The sequence below is a fragment of the Podarcis melisellensis genome, assembly GCF_964234715.1.
Source record: "Podarcis melisellensis genome assembly, chromosome: 4".
NCBI classification, from domain to species: domain Eukaryota; kingdom Metazoa; phylum Chordata; class Lepidosauria; order Squamata; family Lacertidae; genus Podarcis; species Podarcis melisellensis.
In genome coordinates, this window is record NC_138531.1 from 34734414 (window position 1) to 34756724 (window position 22311).

General features: G+C 39.1%; 1 protein-coding gene and 1 long non-coding RNA gene across 4 annotated transcripts in view; one reads left to right on the forward strand and one right to left on the reverse strand.

The window, feature by feature from the left end:
• The window catches only part of LOC309367971, a 370139-nt gene that overhangs the window by 209176 nt on the left and 138652 nt on the right, over positions 1-22311 (forward strand). The gene's annotated exons all lie outside the window — the stretch shown is intronic.
• ZBED1 (zinc finger BED-type containing 1) overlaps positions 1-22311 on the reverse strand; it is a 125309-nt gene that overhangs the window by 32527 nt on the left and 70471 nt on the right. The gene's annotated exons all lie outside the window — the stretch shown is intronic.

Consider the following 22311-nt stretch of genomic DNA (forward strand, 5'->3'; position numbering starts at 1 on the left):
CCCAGCTGTGTGGGGGGAGAGGCTCAACAACTTTGGGACATCTCCCCTCATTTTCCTAAAATTGAGTCCCCTAAAATAGGGGGGTCTTATACATGAGGGCGTCCTATAGACGGAAAAATACAGTATGTCAGCAGAAGGGATATCTGACCACAATGACATAAACATGCATATTTACAATGCCATATCAAACCTACCCTACCCTTCTCAGGAAACTGATTTCCGTGGCCTTGCATTCACAGATGTGTAAGTGCAATTAGCCAAGATCAGCATTACTAAGCATTACTAGGAAAAATCCTTATACTGAGCTTAGTATTCCAGGAATAGCAACTGTATATTCAGGGGAGAATCTCAAAGCCAAAATTCCTGGACAGTAAGGACAAATGTGAAGCGACGTGAAATGTACCAGTCAGGATGCAACATTAGAGGTAGCCTGAAAATACTGGACTTTTATTTTATTTCTTTAGGAGCGCTTGGAAATATTTTCACCCAGCCTCTCTTAGGACACCTGCACAAAAATAAGTAGAGACACTTTTACTTACAATCACTTACCAACCATGGGAAATGGTTGCAAGTAAAAACATTTATGAATATTGTAGGCCTATATGTTTTATCTTGGAGAGATTTAAATGACGTTTCGTGTTCAGCTGTAGATCAACATGCAATAAACATTGCTGCACAACACAGAATAAAATGCCTTCAGCACACTGATACTTGTTACAGATAGAGATGCCTGTTTTCTGCATTTTCAGACTCTGGTATCTGACATACACTACTGTCTTGAAAGTCGCAACTTATCGCCTCTGATTATGTTGTACATGGGCCAACCAACACCTCCCAGCCAACCTGACCTACCTCACATGGTTGTTGCAAGGATAAACATGGGATATTCATACAGGTTCAAGTCCCTTGGAGGAGGGGTAGGATTAATAGGTACAGAGCTAACGGGGGGACTATAATTATAACAATTATAATAGATTGTGTGTCCGAATTAGACACACGATCATAAATATGCTTACCAAAAGATAAATCTTTTGGGACACAATCTGGATACCCTTTAAAGTCCCACCTTCACATTAAGTTATCCCATAGGTTTTCCTTGTGGATATCAGTCAGACTTACAGTGGAATCCTATATATATATATATCGATATATATATATATATATATATCGAGCTCTGGAAAGCTTCCCCTCCAGGTAAATGCTTAATCATGCATAACCATGGCTAGTTTATGCCAAGTAAACTCTTTGGGATTTACTTCAGAGTAAGCAGGCTTCAAAACTGACGGTTAAAAATGGGATCAGATCTAAATTAGCCATGACTAATGTAGCCGGTGTCTTATTCTTTTCCTTATCAATATACGAATAGCTATCACAAGATTTTTGAATGTGTAGCAGTTCTGGGCAAAGAAAACAAGAGAAATCACAGAATAACGAACAAATTCAAATCATACCTTTTTACCATATAAACATTCAGTCCAATTTATGCATAGCAGCTTCAAAAAGCTGCCCATTAGTCTTCAAAATACCTAGTAATAGCAATTCTGACTATGCTCCAAATTGGGTCCCTCCCCCCCAAAAAAAAGAGAAACTAAAAAACAAGAGCTGATAACATTAAAATCTAAATATGGAAACTCTCGCAATACATGCTGGCAAATTATCCTCTGTTCTTTCGAAAATCAGTTCTATTCAGACATGAAAGCAGGAAACAACAAATGCACCTGCTTTTCTTTCCTCTGTGCTGATATGCTTTTGTAATTCTACCTAGGTAACACGCTCAAGAAAAGCTGCACAGTTACAACTTTGTCAGATACCGAGGGGAAGCAAAGAGTTTAGATTCTCAAGGTTTGTATGATGCGGCAAAATCTATGCACAACTTGTTCTCAAGAAAGTGCGCAGAATGGAATAGGTTTCTGAGCGTAAGGCTGCCAGATCTTTACCTGCAGAACGGTGCCACAGGGAATTTTTCCTGTGCTTGACAACAATCAAATGAAGAAAAAAGGGAGGGGAAGCGCAAAAAAAACTAAAAAACTAAGAGAAGTAAAGGAAGAGGCACAGCCAGAAAACTGTACTAATAAATCAATCTTTTTCAAATACAGTTATTATAAAGTACTGTACTTTTTTTTTAAAGGGGGCTATGTTTTGGTTGAAAACATCATTCTGCAGAAGCACTTAAGCGAAAATAAGGTTCTCTGATCAATTCAACATTTGACTTGATAGGTGAACATGGTTCCTGATGATTACCCTTGACAACTGGCTTTTTTTCTGAAAGGCATTTGGCCTTTTAGTGATTTAGAAGACACATATTTTTAAAAATATATTCTCCTCTGAATATACTGCTGCTATTCCTGGAAAACTAAGCTCAGTACAATGATTTTAAAAAGACTGAATCCTTAGCACCATTTTGAGGCACCATCCTTTCCTATGCAACAATGAAATATACAATGGTGGGAAGAATCCAGACATGCTGCTGTTCGCAGCATGGCTTGGGACAAAGGTGGTCCCAGGAGGAAGACTATGGAATGGAGGCAAAGTGACTATCTTCAGGCCAGAGGAATTGCCCTATTAAGGCTCTGAAGTTCTTCACAAGGGATAGAGCCTATAAGACGTGGTCAGGTGATGGAGACCTCAAAGGCTTCAGCATGTTCCCAACCTTCATCACAGCAACTCACTGGGAGTTGTCCATGGTCCTGCAACTTCTAACCAGTTTTGTGCATCACCTCCCTCTTTGTGGGATTCAGCATTCTACTGAAACACAATATCCAACCTCCATGACACTCTTTTTTGAGGTTTCAAAATACAACGAAACCCTTCTGCCAGCTTTTAAAAAATAAAATAAAATTCCCTGCCATGTGAAAACCATCCAATCTCCCTTCCCATTTCATAGGGCCATTTTGATACTTAATGTGCATTTCCCAGGGAAGAAACTACAAGGTAAAAGCAGAAAACAGCTCAGGAAATACAAGTGATGTCTTTCTTTCGGAAAACAAAGTTTTTTAAAGGGGGAAGGGATAGTGCACAAGAATTACCATCCCAAAAATACAATGAATGCCGAGGTCCTCAGCTTTCTTATATTTGGCTCAGCAGCCAAATTTATAAGACCCGAGACCTGGTCAGCATGGTGTTGCTCCCGTACCCAAGTGCTCATGTTTAAACAAGACCCATTTGTCAAATAACTTTGCATCTGTAGCGAAAGCCGCCATGTCAACAACAGCCATAATTTTCTGCATGTTTATCACCCTATTTATTTCTGAATTTGGTGGCCATGTCAAACTTTTAAGGAGATTACTTGTCAAGCTATTACAAAACAAGATTTTCCAGTTTTATTTGAAAGCTTTCTGTTTCAAAAGGAAAAGGAATAAATTGGGTTTGCCACCAAAAACACCCACGTCTACTTGCATATGCTAATCCATGTCAAACACATGATAATATTAAATACCAGCTAGGATTGAAGAGCAGCTTTATGTAGAAAAGGAAAAGGAAAAAAAGAGAGGCTAGTCTTGAGGGGAGGAATCAGTTCAATTTTTAGGTTACATTGACTTTCTACTTCACATATAGTTTAAATTACTTTGTGAAAGTATTTCACTGAAAAACTGTAAAAGAAACCAAATGGTACAATCTGTTAACCTTCACTGTTTCAGCCATTCAGCTTCTTCCACCTTAGATCATGGGTTCTCACCTAATAAATAGATCACTGTCTTCAAACTAGTTGTTAGTAAAGCACCACATTATTGCAATGCAATCCTCAAAGAGATTCTTAATCCCATCACATTTACTAAGCAACTGTTGTAGACAGGAAATGCAAAAGAGCAAATAGACTGTTTGGAAAACTGCTCAGTAATCGCGATTCTATTTTAGTATGCATATTCTTATTGCAAAGTTTGTAAGGTTGCAAATAAGTTATGTGGGTGAGGAATGTGTCAGGATTCAGCAAAGGATTATCAAGTGTCTTTTTTGTTGATAGATTAGTCACAGTGCTTATGGAACTGTATTGTACAATATGTTGGTAATATCCAACAACAGAGCTAACACACACAGCCATCTGCCAATGAAGGACCTTTGGTGCCTATACAAGAGATGAGAGGACAAGGTAACTCAACTGGAGTATAGGAACACATTAATATGATAATTTTGGTTTCACAGGGTGGTATTTGGCTAAATTATTGCATAAGCATAACAATTTCCACTTGTGAAAGGGAGATTCCCCTTCTCCTCACCCTATGCATGCCTTCTCCATCCCCAAATCTATTCCAGAGAGTTGGAATAAGCCCCAGAATAGTTTGGGGGGGGGCTGTGTTTCAATGCCCTAAAAGAAATCATTGCACTGATAAGATGTGCCCCATAGTGCTATTCTGCATTTAACCATCAATTTCTCATTTTTGCAATCTTAAATTCACTCAGTTTATTTAAAAAGAACAACATGAAAATTCACATACACTTTCATGCATATTTCTCCTAATACACATTTTTGTACATGAATATTCCACTTTTATGCTATTTCCACTAATATACACTGTTTTCCCACATATTTTGGCTGGAGAGCTACATCACAAAATGTGGAGCAATGCAAATTTTTAAGGAGCAGCAAACCTCAAGGCACTGTTTGCAGCACACCTTCTTAATTTCTTGCAGGGTTGGCTTTATACATTTCATTAGATATTTAAGAGGTGAAAGCTGATGTTACAGAAATAAGATTGGCCATCCTCTATTTTTTCCTACCAAATAAATTCTGTTTCCACAGTGGCTGTCAGGTATGATTGCATATCTCCCTTTCAAACTCTGAACGTTTACATGACTCCCAGAAAAATATTTGGTTCCTCTCTCTGTATTTAATGAAAGCTATTTGGTCTTTTTAAAATATCTGCATGAGTTCATCTTTCAAATCATCACGTAACGGAAACAGAATCAGACCACGGCACTCAGAAGCCCAGTTCCCTGTACACAGAAACCAATAAACAAAGTAGAGGCAGCAGAGGGCAACTTTTTTAAAATGTCAGGTCTCAGACTTACATTGCACAAAGCTGTGACAGGAATGCAGCGGTACTGCAAAGAGAATTAATGGATTGGAAGAACTATCACTAACAACAGACACAGTAGTTCAATAATCTAAGATAGGTGGCTGCAGGAGATTACATTTCGTCAACGCTTATACGACAAATAATAAAATTTCAGGCTTGGTTTTTGAACAGCTTAGTTCTCAAACGTTTTGGTTCCTGAACGCTGCAAAGCCGAAAGTGACTGTTCCGGTTTGCGAACTATTTTTGGAACCCAAATGTCCAACAGGGCTGCCACAGCTTCTGATTGGCTGCAGGCACTTCCTGTAGTCAATCAGAAGCTTCACTTTGGTTTCCGAACATTTTGGAAGTTGAACGGACTACCGGAACGGATTCCGTTCGATTTCCAAGGTACAACTGGAAAGAGAGAGAGAGAGTCCACATAGTTACATTTGTTTTATTAATGTAATATGTTTATTTACTTAAAGCAAACAATATACTTAGTGCTGAAAATCCAAGCTGCCATGACAGGAGGATTCTGAGGCATTTAGTACAGATGGAAAGGCATCCAGGGAAGCCCAAATCATTTGGTTAAGTGGAAGATAAATAGCCAGGGACAGATTAAGACATTGTTTCATTTACAGGGAGCAACGCTGGGGATTCTTAATGAATCCAGGTAGGAGTGGACATAATCTTTAGCTGCAAGTCTGAGTCTACCACTCAAGAGGGAGTTGCAGCAATTCCTATCAAGCTGAGTTTATCTATAAGAGACACACTGCTGCATACATGTTCCACATTCATAATTTACACTTTTAACTGTAGAATTAAAGCATCCAATGTACACCTTAAAGAATTGAATGTGAGATTACCGGGAAATATGTTAGAATAACTGTAATGCTTCACACATTAAACTGTTTCTAAAAAGTACCTCTCCAGAACCCAGATCTCTAGAATTATATAGTGAACAACAGATAATCACCATGTTTCTCGTCAGGACTTTGTCCCTTTTACCCAAGGGAATCTTGCCATTGAGTGAGAATTGCAGGCCAGACATAAAATCCATGACAAGTTGGAAACCAATAAAGAAGCCACACGAGATTGTATCAAATTTCTTTGCACTATACATCACCCACGTCTTAGAGCGCTGATCCAGTTGGTATTTTGCCCAAATACTTTTAACAAGCTAGGTTTCCCTTTTAATGGCTTTAAATGATTCACAGTGGAAGCTGGCAGGGTAACTTCTGAAGAACAGCTTAAATGCTCAACCAACAGCATATGGTTTAAAAGCCACAGCAGTTTTGCTGAAATAAAGCTGCATTTCTTTCTCTTTAGATGGCCCAAAACATCCACACCGTGTATATTTTAGGGCTTTTTAAGCACCCAAGATTGTGCTTCTGTTTCAAGGCAACCCTTCTAGAGGGTGAGGAACCACAATGACTACGAATCTCATGATGGCAAATCTCATGATGTTAAGCTGTTCTGTGAGTCGTGAAGGAGATGGTAAGTGTTCACAAGTTTTTTCTTTCCCCATTTTTGGAAAGAACTGCAGTCTCCTTCCCTAAGCAAACAGCTCTGCCCTCCCCCCACCTTTGCCCTTTGTGACAAACAACTATTTAAAACATTTATTTTTTTAACCACAGATGTTGGAATACGACTTCGCTGATGTGCCACAGCTGAATGAAATGAAGCTTATTCTGGTCCCAGACCAGATTCACATACTGTACTAAACGAACATAAAACACAATAGAATTAAGTTTGAATTTACAATTGAATGTAACAACAAACAATGCGAACACAGCTATTCTCTAGATATGTTGCTGTTAACAAAAATAACCAAACAAAGCTTTTTATAACATTGCTGCCAACAAAAATAACCAATTTTACTTTCTATCCCACCTTGCAGTACCAGCCTCCAAGGTGCACTAAAAATAAATAAATAAATAATCCCATTGTTATTATTATAACAACTGTGAAAATAGTAAAATGGAAGTAAATTGGGACCTAGCAACACCTATTAAGTAGTCAATGCATAACACTCCTGACAGCAAAAAGGAAGTGATCCTAGCCCTTTGACAGCCCTCAAAGAGAGAAGTAGAAACCTCTTTAGCACGTGTACGACCCACTCTCATACTGTAAACAGTTTAGGAAGGGAGCAATACTTAACATCAGTCCCTCTGCAGAACAAGCTGAATTTTAAACTTTGAGGAGCTTAAAGAACAGTTTCCAAAGAGGTGAGTTGAGGGAAAGAAAATATTAATTGCCTCATTAAGTTCATGCACACACACAAGTAAACTCAACCTAAGGGATCTTTTAATTAGCACAGAAGTAAACAATTTCTATTTGCAAATATTATACTCGCTAATGCAACTACTTTCATTTTTTTTAATCAAATGCCACCTTTCTTCCAAAGAGTTCAGGATAGCATACATAATAACCTCCTTGCATCTCACAACTTTGTGAGATTTGTGGGTCAGTCTACTTACCTAGGTCAATCAGTGAGCTTGGTGACTGAAAGTGGGCTCTTCTAAGAAATTTACAGTTGTAAGAACAATTGCAATACCAATTGTTCAGCAAGGCCACTAAGGTCTAATGTAATGAGTTAACTTTCCTCATTTTAATTCCAAGCTTGTTTCTAATTTACTAATACAAAGTGTTCTTGTCACCTCTTTTTTATTTCGTTTTCTCAGACTAGTAGTCACATTTTCCTAAGAAATCTGTAAGAATAACAGCCGTGTCCTGCTTTCTCAGCACACCATCACAATTCCTAGCGTCATCTCAGTCAGAGCTGCACATGTTTTGCACATAATTGTGAAGTATTTTTAAAAGGCTTGATCCAGATGCCAGCAAAATTCATGCCTGTGTATCTGCTGCTTGCATCAATTGAACCAGTTATCTGAAAGACCAAGGATGACATGATTCATGAAACCAAATACCTGGTATTTGGAAGAGAGAATACAGGAAGGTCATCCAACAAGGTAACTTTTCTGTCCTTATGGTTCTATGAGCATCCTACAAGCTTTTTGCAGTCTGTTCTTATCCCTCAATTCACTCCTAAGTTGGTGCATGTATATGTGAAATTTCATATCTCTGCTGGTCTTCCTGCAATGGATCAAGGGCCCCTTAGGATCATCTAGTCCAACCACCTGCAATGCAGGAATATGAAGTTTTCCCATACAGGGATTGAACCTATACCCTTAGCATTATCAGCACTAAGCTCTAACCAACTGAGCTATCCAAGTGTGAGCACACATCTTCTAACGTTCCTCTTCTTAGCCACTGTCAATTCTCCTCTTCTTAAAATTTTCTTTCACATCCTTTCACCAAACACTGTACTATACATTTTTTTTCTAGAGTAGAGAGGAAGGAGTTACACACACACACACACACACACACACACACACACACACACACAGCTTCCCCATTACTTCACAATTCCATAGATTTGTCTCAAGATACATACACATGCACAGTAACAATAACATCACAGTAAAGTTAGGATTGGGAGGGATATATTTCTATACCGGTGCATATCTAGCTTTATTACTAAGAATCTGCAAATCCTTAAACAGAAGAGCATGCAAAACAAGTAGGATCAAAACATCAACTTATGAATACAACACACAGCTAAAGAACACTGCTAAGTTTATATCAGCTAGCTTTATGTTTTTAAGTTACATATGTACAAGGTAAAAGCAAATTCCCCACCATTTGTTGCAAGTGAACTGTTTGAGGAAACATCATTGCTCAACCTGACAGAATCTAACTGGTAAGACAAGAGGTGATATGTATCTATTTTCAACTATAAATGAAATAGAATTCTGAGACCTCAGTCAATCTGCAATCCAATGCAGACTTTATCAGTGCTAGGAAATGGGGGGGGGGAATGTAATGGGTGCCACATTTTAAGATACTACCAGGCTGATAAAATAAAGGATTATTCACTTTTATGTGCAAAGTTAGTGTTTTACAGGAAGTGCTTTGAGAAGCAATCTGTTGCCTAGTAGTATCTGAAACTAGTACAGCACATATCAACACTTCACCTATTACAACAACTGCAGGTTTTATATTTTGTGAGATTTTTGTCAGCATGCTGGAAGCTAAAAGGTTTAATGTTCAAAGATCCAATCCATTTCAAGATTAGCTATCAGCTGTACTTTATTAGAAAAGCAGTAGGGTTTTCCCCCCTCCTGATTTTGCCCATTAAATACCACCTGGCTGCTTGATGTTATTAAATGAAATATGAAAAGATTAGTATGAAAAGGCATGGAAAATGTATTAAGCTCCTTTAAAATCTTGCAACAGCGTTTTGGGGAACAGAACTATGGACAGTGACAGCCTTGTGAAACCACCCAATTCTTAAGAATAACAGCAAAGCGACAGGCATCAATAAAATAAAACATTCTAAACATTTTATCAATTAATTGTTATATTCCAGTAATGTCTAGCTCAATTTACTCACATAGCTGCTGAAAATTAACAAGGACAATCCAGGTTTGACTACATGACCAAAATTAATTTTCATCTAACGGCCAAACAAATATGTAGCAAATTCATACACATGTACAGTACCAATAAAAATAAGTGAAATACCCAGGGTGAGTTCAAACAGTGTCAGAGCACTTGTCTAATGGATTTTCTCTTGTACAATGAGACTATTTCCCCATCTCTTCCCTCTGGCAGCTTAGTGTGCATCCCTCAAATCTGATCCAAATGGCTAATGGACCCTCCAGAGCACATTATACTGGATGTCACCACAATTTTTCTCAACCATGAATTTGGGGGAAAGGTTATCGACAATACTGTGTCACCTAACGATGGATATAAAGTATTTCATGATGAGTTCATGGTTTATAGAGACCACATAGATTTAGTTGTTATTAAGTGTGGTGTTCGCTCCTCTCACTCCCTTTAATCAAATTCCATCGTGTTTGAAAGCATGATAATGAAATGCACAGATGAAACAAGCATTAGTTATCTGAAAATTACAGCTAATTATACATAAACTGCAAGAGTTATATTTAATGGATCAACAGCACCTCTCAAGACATTTATTTCCATAACACGTGACTGACAAACCAAAGAACCAAAACTGGGTGTTGTTGTTTACCTTATTGCAAACTGTTCAAAAGCGTGTAGATTTATAAAATGTTCTCTCTGCTGCAATTATGGAACATTACATTTTTGTTCCATAACATTAGGCTAACTTCTTTTTAGATTTGGTGAATGAGTGGATTCTTGTGAGTATTCACAGCTTGAGTCAACGCATCTCCATGTCTCCAAAGGCATATGGCCCGCTTCGGGTAATGAATCATAGAATCATAGAGTTGGAAGAGACCACAAGGGCCATTGAGTCCAACCCCCTGCCAAGCAGGAAACACCATCAGAGCACTCCTGACATATGGTTGTCAAGCCTCTGCTTAAAGACCTCCAAAGAAGGAGACTCCACCACACTCCTTGGCAGCAAATTCCACTGTCGAACAGCTCTTACTAATGCTTAGGTGGAATCTTCTTTCTTGTAGTTTGGATCCATTGCTCCGTGTCCGCTTCTCTGGAGCAGCAGAAAACAACCTTTCTCCCTCCTCTATGTGACATCCTTTTATATATTTGAACATGGCTATCATATCACCCCTTAACCTCCTCTTCTCCAGGCTAAACATGCCCAGCTCCCTTAGCCGTTCCTCATAAGGCATCGTTTCCAGGCTAAGCAAGTCTGGTCCTGTAAGTTGCCTGGAAACCACATGTAAATAGCTATGAATTAATGGATAACCTGTAGCCTCAAAGATGATGTTGGGCTACAACTCCAACAATCCCTGACCACTGGCAACATTGGTTAAGGTCAGTTGAAATGGGAATGCATAACCATCTGGAGGGTTACAAGATTACCACACCACATAAGAAGGCTAGGATATAAGTCTAATAATAGAACCCTGAATCTATGGAAATGTAGCAAGCTATCCCCATATTCTTCCACATGAAAATTCTGTGCATTTCTCCTAATATATACTTTGGGGCAAGCAATCTTTCCTATTATAATGCATTTTGTACATCATTTTCACTGATATTTGTGTCACTCTCCCAATACATGCATTTTTAATGTGCATTTTCTTAGGAGAATAACATTATAAACCTCAGCAAAGTGAGAATTTCATATTGGCTTAGGAAGTGTGAATTAAGCATTAAAACATGCAACAAACAAATTTCTTCCCCATTCTTAACAGCACAAGTATGGTTATCCATTCATGTAGTTCCTCCAAGCCCTGAGCATTTGTGAAAGATTAGTGACTTCACAAGTTATTATATTCAGGAAATATACATGACATCCAGGTAAATATACACAGCATATGCCTTTAACTCAGGCATAGGCAAACTCGGCCCTCCAGCTGTTTTGGGACTACAATTCCCATCATCCCTGACCACTGGTCCTGTTAGCTAGGGATGATGGGAGTTGTAGTCCCAAAACAGCTGGAGGGCCAATTTTGCCTATGCCTGCTTTAACTGCTTCCAGAGTGATGGCTCCTAGCACCATCTATTGGTGTGTTGGCCATCAGGTTGATACTTAGTGCAAAGGTGAGTAATTTTGGTCTTACTAAAGAACCAGAAACTATGGTGAGCTCATAATAACAAGAGCTCATAATAATAGTCCCCACTTGCTATGACCCAAAGGAGAGTCAATAGCTACACATCCCAGGTCAACAGACATGCCACCAAAATGTTGTGCTTCCTTCACTTGAAGAAATACTGAAGAGACCTACCGTATTTTTTGCTCTATAAGACTCACTTTTTCTCTCCTAAAAAGTAAGGGGAAATGTGTGTGCGTCTTATGGAGCGAATGCGGGCTGCAAAGCTATCCCAGAAGCCAGAACAGCAAGAGAGATTGCTGCTTTCACTGCGCCACGATCCCTCTTGCTGTTCTGGCTTCTGAGATTCAGAATATTTTTTTTCTTGTTTTCCTCCTCCAAAAACTAGGTGCGTCTTGTGGTCTGGTGTGTCTTATAGAGCGAAAAATACGGCATATGGGCAGGCAGGTAATACCCTGAGAACTCCTGATTTCCGATCTTCATCAAATCATCCAACATTACAGAAAAACAAGGTTAGAGCAGTCACAAAAAGAAAATATTTCAAAGATGTTAGTAGATTCCCCCAACTATTCTCATTTGAAACGAATTCATAATTATTGTCACAGTAAGCAAATAAGAGTTGAACAGACCACGGCCTGATATTTCAACCAAAAACGAAATCTTGAGTCTTCCTTATTTAGAATATAACTTGAATTTGCCCACTGTGTGTGAAAGAAAGCAATAAAAGCAGCCAGTATCTGTGAAGAAAGAACCAAGCAATAAACCTGATTGATTGCCAAACTGCTTGAAAATCACATCTCCAGTTTTCAAAACATTTTATCAAGAGTGGAAAATTGTCTCTTCAAGGTTAGTGAACGACCAGGTTAGACCATAAGAAGGAGTGCTATTTAGAACAAGATTTAAAGCCTGTCATGTGCAGTTAATACAGCATGCTTAACATAACATCCCATTGACATAAGTCTGCCTGCTGTTTTAAGCTAACCACCAGAAATTATGTAGTGGCTTTCTTTTTTCTTAGATTGCATCATTATATGCAAACAGGTATACTGTGCAAATGGTCCTCTGTTAACCATGATAGTCTTATGTTTGTACATGAACTCAGAATGATGTGATTTAAATCTGAATAGCCTTACGAGTCAGAGGTTTTTTTGGCTTGGTATATTTTTGAGGTGATTGATTCTCAACATTGAGTACTTCTAAGCAGAACAATCAGAGGTTACTCTTATTTGGAACATACTCTGAATATCTATGGGCTGTGAGAGGCTTATAGAATTTTTTTGGGGGGGTTAGTTTCTTTTCCATGTGTCATCAGGAATTAAAACTAATTTAAATTGGGACTGTGGTGTGTGATGAGAGGAGGCTTAATTGTTCCCTCCTCAGGTATGATCTTGATAGAGGCCACCAGAGCTATTAGTCTTAAAAGAACAGCTTTCATTGGGCAAATAGTAGCACACAGAAGGCAAATAGTAGCACACAGATTCTGACCAGAGGGGAAAGAGTTAACCCTTAAAACCAAATGAAGATAATCCCCTCACACATATCACTACTACTACTACTACTACTACTACTACTAATAATAATAATAATAATAATCTAAAAACCAAAGTATTTGCCAATGGTGCATTTAAATGTCACTTTAAATTTGACTCTTCGATTTAAAATGAAATCACACATAGTATGTATTAGATAGGTCTAAGTCCTATGTTTTGAGTCAGTCTCTCTCTGATTTCTAGATAGTGTACTGGAGGAACAACAAATGGTAACCCCTGCCATCATGCTCCACAGATGGAGACCAAACTCAAGGCCAGGTGGACTCAAATTCAGTCAAGCAATTATTCTTGTCCTCAATATAACATGAAACTGAGTACAATAAATGTCTATTTCAAGCTAAATGAAGTTCAATCTTACTAATCGTGCCCTGATGCTGAAAAAGACATTCCTTGGTTCAAGATTTACCCCATGTTAGGATTGCAAAGCTATAGACCAGAAAGAGTATCGACACTTTTAAACAGATGCCCTCTCAGACAGTCCAAAAGCTCACACTGCAGTTTCCCATATTCACCACCGCAGAATGAGGGGGATAGAGTTACACACACCCTGTTTATCCAGGTCTCCATTGCATTGCAACCCTATTTACAGTTTTGTACCCAAGCTCTGAAACCTGTCTGAAATTGGGGGGGGGGGCAGATTTGTAAAAACAAACCACCATGAAAATCTGATGAACAAAGACTTTCACAGCAGAATTGTATGCTGTAAATCCCATTCACTTCAGCACAACTTGCTTCCCCTCCCCATGTGTATAGTAGGACTGCAGCCTTAATTTGTTTCCACCCCAGTTTAAGAGCATAAGGGAACACAAACAGAAGGGCTTTTTAAAAAACAATGAGAGCAGCAACAATGCAAGTCAAAAAGAGCAGCTTGCGTTTTCCTTCAAAACTACCATCAAATGAGCAAAGAGAATTCAGACGGAATGACATTTCAGGGGTGGGATGTGGAGTCTACATTACTGAACACATTAATTTAGCACTTTTGTCGCAGTATAGCTCTCACTGTAAAGACACTCCTCTAGAATTAGTTTCAAAGCTTCTCCATGCTCTACTTTAATGACAAATCACGATACAGTAGATATATAATTATACAGCTAAAAAGGAATCTACGGGAACTCTGACCCTTATAGAGCAAGCAAAACAGTCATGAAATAAATGATGCAGTGACTTCTGAAAATCCATCTCTCTTCGTGAATGATAAAGGGCGATAATCTCCCCACTGCATACCTCCCTTTTTCTTTTCATATTCCTCTCTTGTCAGACATTTCTTCTCCAGCTGACAAACTGTGGTGGCTTTTGTTTTTCCCAGGAAGTAGTAGTTCCATGAAAATAAGCCCCCAATTGGTTTTAAACAGACTTGCTTCCATTTCAGCACGTTTTAGAATGCAGTCTCAACCCTCAGTAACAGGATGGAGAGGTAAATATTTAAACCCTATCCAAATTCTCATGTTGCAAACCAAACTGCGAATGGTGATTTCTTTGTTTGCTTATAAAAAGAGTGCATATACCAATGTATCATAAAGATATATCACAGCAGTTTACAACAATATAAAAACATAAAACCAAACCATAAAGAAGTTAAAAGCAACAAGAAATTTAAAAGCAAACATCAGTAGACTATTGCGGGAGGATCTACTCTTAATTGTCTCTCTACTGGAACAGGGGGAAATTAAGCAGATGTTTAAAAGTTGATACACAAGGTACCCTCTGTTGGAAGGATGCTCTATAGGACTGGGCTGGTGACACTAAAGGCTTGTTGTCATACGAGCCTCACCAACTCAGGGAATGATCAAATTTCCTCCCACGGATGATCTCAGTAACTGAGCAGAGTTCAGGCAATCCCAGAGTTATTCTGGACCCAAGCTTTTCAGGGCTTTGTAAATCAATATAAGAACCTTGAACCTGTCTCTGTAGCACGTGGGCAGCCGGTACTGCTGCTTTAACAATGGTGTCACATGTTCTTGGCCAGAAATTCCTATCAGCAATCTGGCTGCAGCAATCTGCACCAGCTGGTGCTTCTAAACCAGACCCAAGGGCAGCCCCACATAGAGTACATTACAGTAATCTAATTTCAAGGTCAGCAAGGCATTGACTACAATGGTCAGGCTAGCCCTGGCCAGGAACGATCATAGCCCCTGCTTCTTTCTCATCCTTTTTCTCTGCAGCTGTTGCTGTTTTGAATTGCATTAGTTTTCTGTATCTCACCGTATTATGAAAAACTTTAAAAAACATCTTAACATTATGGAGCTGACCAACTTTATTCTCGAAAACCTCCTCAAAGGGTGTGTTTAGTAGATTCCTCCTAGCAGGGTCCATTTCGCTTGGCTATTATAACCAGCCAACAGCATTCTATGATCAGCACAGAAGGCAGAAGTAGTAATGAATGGAGGACTGGGTACACAGTGTTCCATATGTACTCATGAAGCAAGAAGCCATTGCACAGCAGTTCCCCATGCAAAGCAGGCAAACGACTTTTAAATTTTTAAAACTCTCTTTGGCAGCACGAACTGCTCTGGTCAAGTCATCAGCAAAAGCTCAAGCTATGTGAACAATTGGCCCCCAAGTGCTCGCTGGATCACAACACATTGTATTATTGTATAATGTTAGAGGTTCAGCATGTACCTGCTACTTTATTTAATGAGGGAGGTTGCTACACACAGTCCAACATATATTTCCATGATATCACATGGGGACAATGATCTTTTGCAGATCAGGTCTGATGGGGAATGGAGGTTTTGAGCTCCCTGCACTCTCAACTGTGATCTTGATGCAGCCAAAGCTGGACCGTTTTGCTGTAACATCTGCGCCTATAATTCCTCCTCAACTATCAGGAAATGAATTATTTCCTGTATTTATTCTCTGCTTCCAGAATCGTCTCATTTTCTTGCCCTGAAAAGGTCTCATCCAAGCCAGGCTACCAAAAACCTTTTTGCCGGCACAACTTGCCAAACAGTGATGTGACTCAAAATGTCTGGAAACCTTCCAGCAGAAAATAGAACACAGAATTGGAGAGAGAGTTTTAAAGGCAGCGACACAAAAACAGCCATGTGAGAATGAGAAAGAAGTCCCCATAAAGTCTGACAGAAGGAATCTGTTCAATCAACCAAAATTGATCCAGCTTCATTGCGTTATCAGTGAACAATATGCATCAGAGAAGAGGCCACTGCTACATTGTGAGAGGTTTAGTAAATTATATTAAGAACATACTACAAATGTGGCTGGAGAAAAGCCATATTGGAGGGGGTATCATCAGGAACTGTTCTGAGTACAAAACAGAAAGACTTGCATAAAACAGCTTGAGACCACTAAACTCCTATCGCCATTAACCAAGAATGTAACGTACTTATATGAAAATCACCATGTATACAGCATTACTATAGCCCACGCATACAGCAATCTTTAAAATCTGTAAATTGTTGGTCTTTACAGCAAAGTTATTGGATAAGTTAATTCTTGGCTTTATCTTATAGATGGGAACAAAAGAAGATGGCTACATCCCCAAGGCTGAACAGGAATTAAAAATCAGTTTTGAGCAGGGTGGATTTGATTTAAATCACAATTTAAATCACTAGTCAGTAAGCCTTGATTTAAATGACTAGTCAGTAAGACTTGATTTCATTTTTTTTTTTTTTTACAGAAAGATTCATTCTTGCTGGTATAATCTTAATATTTACAACCAGATAACAACCAGATAAAGGTTTCATTTTTGGAATAATAAATTTTCAGAGTATTTTCCAAGGTCATATCAAAAATTAATGATTTGGTTATACTATTAGAAATACATTGATAGATAATTATGAAATTATTGTGCAGTTTAATAAGTTAACTTTTTATATTTGGACTACTTTTCTGCTATACTTGATTGGAAAGAGAAAAATAATCATTTCCTTAATAACAATTTAAACAATTTATTTAAGTAAAACAATAACATTATAGCATATGTATCCATGTTTGTTAACTGATGTGGTTAAACATTTTTTTTAAAAAACAATACCTTAGACTGAGTTTTAGCATGCATGAAAAACTTAAAGCAAATCCTTATTTCCTGATGAATAGCCCTTGTATAATGTAACTTAAATAGAAAACTATCTTTAGAAAGATTTCCTCCCCCCCAAAGCATTTTATTCTAAAAATCCAATTTAAATTAAAATAAATCTTATTTAAATTTTAAAAATCTGTTTTTTAAAAAAAAAAATCATTGATTTTTATCCACCCTGGTTTTGAGAACAAAAGCTCATCATTTGATCCAATGGCTCGCATATATAGAGGCTGCATAGCAATGAACAATGTATGTTTGGAGTTGGTTCCATTAGGTTCCCTTCCCAAGAAACCAGTGCTAATTATGCTGCAAATGTGATTTATCAGTATTTGAATGTGTTTTGGAGGCATACACATGCAAGACCAACATATAATGCACACAGTGAACTCTTTATGACTCTCTGAAATATCAGAAAAATAAAGTAAGCTCAGCATCATCGAACTCCTAAACTACTTGAGCAACTATCTGCACCACAAATTAAACTGGCCTCTGCAGGGAAATCTTGTGTACTGCACCTCTACGAATCCCCAATAGCGTATTCTGTTGTGACAGTTCCTGGGATTATTAGGAGCAGTGGCTCCCAATTAGCTAAGTACTGTGGACCCCCTGTTTTTCAAAAGCTAAGCCATGGACCCCCTACTTCTGAAAATTGTAATACCATCTTTGCAAGGCTTTTCCCCCCATGGGGAACTCACAGGAACTCATTTCCAGCACCTCTCAGGTGGGTGCCATTGCCATTCTAAGAGAAAGAGGTAGGAGCTCATGGTGAGTTCCGGCACCTCTTTTTATAGAAAAGCAGCACTGCCTCTATGGTAGTTTCAGTTATGTGAATGGTGCCATACCCACTGATCTAGAGCAGGCTTTCTCAAACTCGGCCCTCCAAATGTTTTTGGCCTACAACTCCCATGATCCCTAGCTAGCAGGACCAGTGGTCAGAGTGAAGGGCCTCAGGAATAGAGGTGCTTGCTGCTTGCATATACTGTATTATATTATTATGTGTTATGTTGTTGTTATGTTATGTTATGTTATGTTATGTTATGTTATGTTATGTTATGTTATGTTATGTTATGTTCAACAATGGGTTGAGATGCCTTATTTAATAAACAAAAATCAAGCAAAGCTTTTCACAGTGCCTAATAGTTGCGTGCTGAGGTCCCCAAAACACCCTTACCCCAATAACTCACACATCACACATAATTTTTGTTTAAGGTTTTTGGCATAATTTTGGCCACAACTTTATTAAAATACAAATTGTGAGTGGTTGCTTAGGCATTGGTTATGACTAGCTGTCCCCCCCCCCCGCCTTGGGGGACAGCACTGACTCCCGAATTCCAGTGAGAGCCAGTGTGGAGGAACAAGATCAGGGATAACTGGAGCTGCGACACAGACCCTCAGCTTCTCCCCGCATGCTCCCAGGAGCTTACGCGGACCGCACCCGGTTCCAGGGGTTTGGACGAGAGGATGGTAAGCCACTGAATTCCTTTAACGGAATTCCCGTGCAGCAGCAGCATTGGAGGGGCAGGCACAGCCAATCCATACCCCTCCACCAAACAATTTAACCAATGCCTAACCGCCAACCTTACAAGTGGTGACGATTTGCTACGCAGTAGGCAAAAACCAATTGGCACACACTAATCAGCCAAAAGGAAAAATTCCTACTAGGCACCAATGCGGATGACCCCATGACAGGCATAGCAAGGTCAAAGCACAAGCCCAATCAAGGGAGGGAGGGCGGGTGATCCGGTGCCCACAGCGAAAGAGAAAGGAACATGCTGTAAGCTTTGTTTAAATAACCTCTGTTCCCACCCCTAAATTGGCAACATCAAATTTACCCCAGTAACACCAACCACCAATCCGATCCAAGCCCCTTCGATCTATCCTGCCTGGCAACCATGGGGTGCTTTGCTCGGCCCCATCCGCAACACGTGCTCTCCTTTAATGAGAACACGTTTATACAACCCTGAAACCAACTGGTTGCAAGTGTCAGATGCTCTTGGGAAACGTGGGTCTGCATTTGATGACTTGAGGACAGGCTCTGTCAAGTTTAATCACAACGAATGGAGAGTATTTCTGCTCCATGTATACTCCTCCAAATGAAAATCAAAACTGTTGAAATATATGAAGATCAGAACTGAAATTCTTATTTCACCTTTATACTTATCTCTATCAAAAGGGGGTGGGGAGACTAAATAGAGAACAATAAAAGTTTGTCGCATTGTTAGGAGTCAGAAAAGGGCAAAAGTAATGAAGAACAGATTGTGAAGGAAACCCCATTCCTGCAAAAGAAGGTATTGGGTTGGATTCAACTAAATAGTTATGCTAGCAGGAGAAACCACAAGGAGTCCTACTAGCTCAGTGTAGTTTTCTCTTTCCTCTTCCTCCTGTATGGCTGTTGGGGGTTAGAAGAAAACCCCCAGAACAACATATCAGGAAAGGAGATTGTTCCATCATGCTTGCACTGATGGAATGGTCATCTTAGCAAAATGTTCAATTCCACCCATTATATTTATGGGTTGTTTTTCAGCTGTTATTAAAAGAAATGTTAGAGAAGCATAAGCTTCTCAATAGCCAACAAGCTAAGCACTGATGAGAGCCACACTGAGCTACAACAAGGTAACTGCACTGAGTGTTCTCAGACCATTCACTGAACACTGAGAGTCATTCATTCTTATGCTGTGTAAGCAACAACAAGCACAACAGAAAAAATAAACCATCTTCCCAATCTCCCCTCTCCCAATATTACAAGTCACTAGTGGTCAATGAAGTATTTTTCTATAGAAATTCAGTATATTTTTTATCTAACTTCCAAGAGAGTCCCATAACAGTCTGAATATTCAGGAGTACAGTGGTACCTCTGGTTATGTACTTAATTCGTTCCGGAGGTTTGTTCTTAACCTGAAACTGTTCTTAACCTGAAGTACCACGTTAGCTAATGGGGCCTCCTGCTGCTGCTGCGCTGCCGGAGCACGATTTCTGTTCTCATCCTGAAGCAAAGTTCTTAACACGGGGTACTATTTCTAGGTTAGCAGAGTCTGTAACCTGAAGCGTATGTAACCCAAGGTATCACCAACCCCCTTGGCCGTAAAAGGTATAAACAACTAGACTTGTGATGTTGAAGTCAATAATTGTAGTGATACTACTAACAAGATGTTCTTCAGTCCTACATCATTAGCATATAAAATTAAGTCCTACCATGTATCACAGAATGTTTCTCACTTTTCAATACCCCTCAAAACCCCTCTCTCAGGTTATATTTTCTACAATAGCAATTTGCCAAATATTTTATACTACAGGTCATTTCTGGACCTTCCACTTTTGAGTGTCTCTCAGCCTCGTTATCACTAGCAAATGCTGTAATGATTGTTCATTTTGATGCTCTTATTTTCTCCCTCAGATATGGATCAGAGAGACAATTGTGATGTATATTCTTTTGATTCCTAAAATATTTTAGAAATCTCACTGTGTACCATTCTCCAAAACGCCTTTGTCACTAAGCATAACCACAACAGATGGCGGTACATCTCCCTTTGCCCACAAAGCACTAACTGAGGATCTGGGGTCTCAACCTCAGGGAAGGGAAATGAAAAACTGGGATTTTTAGAGGGCAGGACTGCTGAGACAAAGCATTTCACTATTCATCTACGTGATCTGGCCCACAGTATAACCAGGAGAACTTCATACAGCTGTAGCCTCAGGGATCTCCATGGAGCCAGCTGCTACTGTAACTTGGCATCTGGGCTCGATGACAAACATGTCAGAAAAAGAAAGAGAAGCATGGTGTGATGTGATGGCCTGAATGCAACCTCAGATTTTATGCATTAAAACACAGATACTTTTGGCCGCAAAAATAAAATGGAAAAGCTATCAGCAGAACCATATTAAGCACCATTATTTTTGGTTCGTTTAGTTTGTTCGATATCAAATTCACACTATCAATGCCCCATAAGAGGAGAAATGTAATAAAATAAATAATGACATGATATGACATGACATGACATGCAGGGACATTGTAAGGATTACAACTAGATAATGCATGCAAAGTTCTTTAAACATGTGTAAGTCCTTTGAAAATGTAGTTGCTATTGTTGTTATTAATTATGATAATAATAAACAAACAAATACTCTTTGAAAGTTTGAGAATTAGGTTGATCTGATCCTAGGAACTAGATAGGTAGGAAGCCCAGAAAGAGGCAGACAGAAGGAACCTGGATCTCTACAACAATAAACAGAGATTGTGCAAGTCAACTAGGTGATACAGTGGTACCTCAGGTTACAGAAGCTTCAGGTTACAGACGCTTCAGGTTACAGACTCTGCTAACCCAGAAATAGTACCTAGGGTTAAGAAATTTCCTTCAGGATGAGAACAGAAAGCATGCGGTGGCAGCACGGCGGCAGCAGGAGGCCCCATTAACCTCAGGTTAAGAACAGTTTCAGGTTAAGAACGGACCTCAAGAACGAATTAAGTTCTTAACCCAAGGTATATAATCTAAACTGCTGTGAGAATTTCATCGAACTCAAAAGAATTTAACATATGTGAAATACAGGGTGAGTAAAAAAGAGGCCCCATGGATACAGAGTACACATGTTCCACGGGGCCTCTTTTAAAAGACTCACCCTGTATTTCAGGAATGATCTGGCAATAATCAATAACTACAGGAATTATCTGGCAATGGTCAATAACTTCAGGAGCTCCACACCAGATAGGGATTTTGTGTTCCAACACAATATTTACATTCCTACCCACATCCATGAGTTTTCCCTATCATATGAGCTTTATCCAGAAAATTTTCTTTGATTCTGAAGTTGAGAAGGATATCAACAGCTCCCAGATTCTGACACTTTTTGCCTTAAGCTTGTAGAGTTCTGCTCAGCATCCAGGAAATAAATATTTGTCAGCTAGTGGGTGGAGAGGGAGTGAGAAGTAAATTTCCCTGAGCAGTATTCAGTAAATAAATATCTGTCAGCTAGTGGGTGGGGAGAGAGAAAGAAAGAAATGTCCCTGAACAATATTCTTGTCCTCCATGTGTTCAGGGACCGTAAACAGCCCAAATTATTTCTTCTACTCCTGCTTCATGATTATTTATATTGCAAGACTCTCTCTTTTTCAATCCAGTGGCATAGATATTTAGGATCTGGGTCTTATTGATTCAGCACCC